General features: G+C 35.4%; 1 pseudogene; it reads right to left on the bottom strand.

Moving 5' to 3' along the window:
• Window positions 1-302: 302 nt before the first annotated feature.
• LOC108777416 (ATP-binding cassette sub-family G member 1 pseudogene) lies at window positions 303-2,233 on the bottom strand (annotated as a pseudogene).
• Window positions 2,234-4,726: the final 2,493 nt, after the last annotated feature.

The raw sequence follows: 4,726 nt of genomic DNA, 5'->3' as shown, positions 1-4,726 counted from the left end.
TATTGCAAAGATCTCACTACGGAGAAATAAACATATTATATTTAGAAACTATCTTTAAATCTTAACAAAAAGATTTTATTACGAAGCAATAGGCATACTATGTTCTCACAGCCATACTGACATTATACCTACATTTTCTCTTCGCATCTTTTGCAAATACGTTCTTGAGGAACAGTCTCATGATAGTGTCTTATTTCTATCTTCGATGCGAAAGTAGCATGAAAACCAAAATAATCTATGCTTCGTTTTAAATACAGCTATAATACCTATTTCACTGAATACCATACAGAATTTTCATTATGTTACATTTTTGAAAGCTTTCTTTTTAACGTCACATAAGCCATAGTCCGAACAACGACGAACCAGGCGAACAGGATAACGACATCGATCCAAAATTTGGATTTGGTCATCTTCAGCTCTTCTAGTATCAGCGACGGTATTCGTAAATGACAATAGTCAACGTTACTCGGACAAGGTATTGCCTCTCGTTGAAAGCCATAAATCGCTTGTATCAAGCCATCAAAAGCGAATCTGTAGTAGTTCATGTAACTAACGTAGTAAAGGGTCAGCGGCATGTGATTGAAAAATACCAAAAAACCGGCTAACACTATCATCCCCGCTATAATAATAGCCCCGAAGAAGGTACCGTTAATGGGATTGAAAATAGTTCCTAAACCTAAGCCTACGCTTTCCGAGGTGAAACTCGTGAGGACCGTGATGAGTAGAAACATGAGGAATCGGGACCACTCCATAGGTTGCCTGGTTAGCACATACGAAATGGTCGAGTAAATAGAAGTGTATAATATAGTCAACGGTAGAGTAATCACCAACATGGCCACATAGTAGGTCCTTAGCTGATACCAGTTGTTGAAGCGCTCCTTCTTCAAAATATCCAACTCCAAGGGGAATTTCAAAACGGCCGGCATCAAGCTAGTGTAGATGAAGTATAATATGGTTATCATCAAGAAACTAACATTGCTGATGGTTCTGCTGGCATCATTGCCGACGTGCTCGAACAACAAGCCCAACAGGACAGCCACGAGAAAGTGCAGGATTAACTTGATGTGGCACACCGACCAATCTCGATACATTATCAGGGCGCAACGGTATAACAATACTTTGAATTTTATTATTTCGGAAGGCGGATCCATCATCATTCTCGTTTTCTCGTCGTAGAACGACGCTTCTCTCATGATGTGCATCTTCATGGACGTCTCGCCTCTTTGACAATATTTATTCGCCGCTGCGATCAATTGATTGTTATAATTTCCATACTCCTGATTGACTACCTCCAACATGTAGTCCGCAGGATTATGATACTGTGGACACTGAAAACCTTGCTGAGCGAAATAGTTGACCGTATTGTCAGGTGTGCCGCCGTACAAGCAGTGGCCGTCAACCACCAGGTAAATATAGTCGAACATCTGATAAACCGCGGCGCTTGGTTGATGTATTGTACAAATCACTGTTCGGCCACTCTTTGCCAGAGTCTGCAATGCGGAAATGCATTGCATAGACGCTAACGAGTCCAGGCCGGTAGTCGGTTCGTCTAAGAACATTATCGGCGGATTATCAATCAATTCCAGGGCTATGCTTAGTCTCTTCTTCTGTCCTCCGCTGAGCCGGTCGACTTTTGTATTTTTAACTTTTGATAGCTTCAGCGTGTCCAAAATGTTGTCGATCAGTATCTGCCTGAACATTACCGTCGCGCTGCTACCAATCTTCAGATAGGCCACAATCATCATGCTCTCCTGAACAGTGAAAAAACCGTACAAATTGTCCGTCTGTTGAATATAGCACGATTGCTTCTTGTACATTTCCCAATTCTGTTTACCCTCACTACTGGTGTACTCGACTGTACCCGTCAAGTGTCCCTGTTGAAATCCAGTCAAAATGTTCAACAACGTGGACTTCCCGGCACCAGACGGTCCCATAATAGCTGTCAGCTCCGCGGCTTTGAAGACTCCGTTGAGACCCTTCAGGATCTGCTTCTTATTAGTCTTGCGTATTCCAATCTGAACCTCAAACGACAGATCCTTGAATTGAATGTCGGCCATCCGGGCCCGCGACATACGCAGCGTGTTCGTTGCGCGTCTTTTAGTCGACATGACTTCGATTTGATGGATCTACTAAGAATATCTTTCGCACTGCTTATCCGTTACACTTTCCGTTTATCTCTTTAACGTTTATCGGTTTATTGGGAACGAAAAGTTTGTCTGACTGTTACGTAGGTAGGGTGAATGCACAAAGCGTAAGCGAAGATTCATCCGCGGCTATGTTTTATTGTTGTAGTTGTATGTGAGAAGAACCATTATAGACGCAACTAACATTACACAAATCTTGGTCTAAAGAACTCAATTGATAACTTCCTTGGTTTTAGTACGCACACAAAAGTACATCTCGTACATAATCTTCTTCGTGCAAAATCAATTTTTTATGCTTTAGGTATTTTGCGGTTTATAATAATACGGTTTACAATAAATCGTGGTAATATATTAAATATGCACGCGAAAATATAATTTATGCATATATAATCTTTCTTCCAATTTTTACGTTTACTATAAACATAGTAAAGTATTTCGCCGTTTATATCGTTCGAATTGTGTAAAATATATTTTTATTATCACAAAATGTGATTATATTGTGTTACTTTTTGTATATAATCGCATTCTTTTTAACTTGCACTTAAATTGCGTACGATTTCTTACATCATTCGTTCCCGAAGGAACTTATTTAACACAAAGATTTTTTTTTTATTATTCGTACGTAATATTTTTTCAACAATTATCGCCATTACTGGCAATCATTGTTCAAATAAAATTTTTTCACGTTCCAATTTCTCCTTATGAGAGTCCTTCTCCTGTTCACCTGCAACATATTTATTATATTATTAACTTTATATTTTGATTTGCATTGCAAAGGATGAAAGTTTCCGCGATGCACAGTGGTCCGGATCGGGCTGATATGCGCGCATGGGACTAAATATCGCTCGAGCGCGTGGATGGAAATGTCACAATAATCCGGTATTTCGCCAAGATGTTTCTTAACGTAAATTTCAATTTTTTGAATTCCCTCTGAACTTCTTGTCGAAAATAAGAAACATTTGTATAAAAACCGTCTTGTAAAATCAACTGCTTTATCTAATAGGCGTGTGAAGAGCGAGATTCGAACTCTAATTTATTACGCCGAAAGTTGCAAAAAGTTGCAGTTCAATTTTGCGGGGATTAATTGTTCAAATTTCATATTATAATATAAAATTTAATTCATCGTAACCCATCGTGAACCTAAAAAGTTACATCATTTTTAAAAAATGTAAATTAGCATAACAAAATGTTTTACATTAAATATTTTATATTTACACTTATATAATAAAAATAATGAATTATTTTTGCATAAAAATAAAATACTTAGTTTGTTTATTCTCTCTCTAACACATTTATTCATTGCGACCATTACCAGCGTATTAATTGAAAAATCGGATCTCATATGCGCTTGAGAAATCACATAAAATCATTAACAAATACAACACACGTGATTCCATATATTTTTTAATAGAAAGGGGGGGGATTTACGGGCTCGAATGTACCTATTAATTCTCTCAGAATGTTTTCTGAAGGAATATTATAATAATATTATAATTTATCATGATAAGTTTTTTATCGCATATCAGTACGATCCGGACTACTGTGCGACGCGATATTGAGATGGTACTCGATGATGACTAGCAAAAAGCAACTGCTTAAGTGGGTCGTTGTGCAACTACTAATTTATTAATAAGAATAGGTAATTAACACAAGCTGGCAATTGCATAAATGTTGACTATTATGTAAATAGTCATGACTTGTTTCTAGATTAGAACATCTAAGTAGAAATCAGCATTTATATGAAATTGTAAATCGTACGAAAATTTGCAATCGTCGATTATTTTGTCATTTTCTAATTAAATTTTTCTAGAGTCAAACTTTGTTTCATTAAATTAATAATTATATATAAATCAACATATCTATTATATTAATATTATATAATGTTATAATCATAAAAAATTGTTGACTTATAGAATCAATGCTTTTTCAAGTGTATGATCAGCTACAATTATGTGATACGCAAAAAAAACAGGTTATCAGTAAAAACGATATTATAATAGGGAATTAACTTAATATGCACGGTGCATACTCAACTTGAATAAGTAGTAATTAATTTGTCGCGTTAAATAAATTTAATCGCGTTTGAGGGAGAGAGAGAGAGAGAGAGAGAGAGAGGAGAGAGCAAAACTGATAGTCATTTACGTTGTAAGTTTAATAGAAAATAATTTTATACAAATTTATACTTATATTTGTTCTATGTTTAATTCATATTTATTGTGTTTGTATATATTCACTATGAAATTTACAAAAGAATCAAGATAATAATATGAGGAATAGATCAGAGAATACACACGTCGAAGATATTCATGGGTAATAGAGTTGCAAATAAATTTTTTTTACTCGTGTCACTTCTGGCGTAGGTATATTGTCGCTAGTCTGTTTAGATTATAAGTAACTTGCACTGAAATGACTCTTAGTAGGTGAATGTCACCTACTAAATTATAGAGGAATTATTATGTACCGTTTAATCACACATAAGTACTAACTAACAAGTTATTACCATATAAATTACCTCCCGATAATTATTAATAAATTATTTATTAATCTTCTTGGAAAATAGAATTTTTAATATTATAAATACA

This window comes from Cyphomyrmex costatus, unplaced genomic scaffold, assembly GCF_001594065.2.
Source record: "Cyphomyrmex costatus isolate MS0001 unplaced genomic scaffold, Ccosl1.0 scaffold43, whole genome shotgun sequence".
Lineage (NCBI taxonomy): Eukaryota > Metazoa > Arthropoda > Insecta > Hymenoptera > Formicidae > Cyphomyrmex > Cyphomyrmex costatus.
The sequence above is the reverse complement of the archived record's forward strand: the minus strand, read 5'-3'. Positions and strand labels throughout refer to the sequence as shown.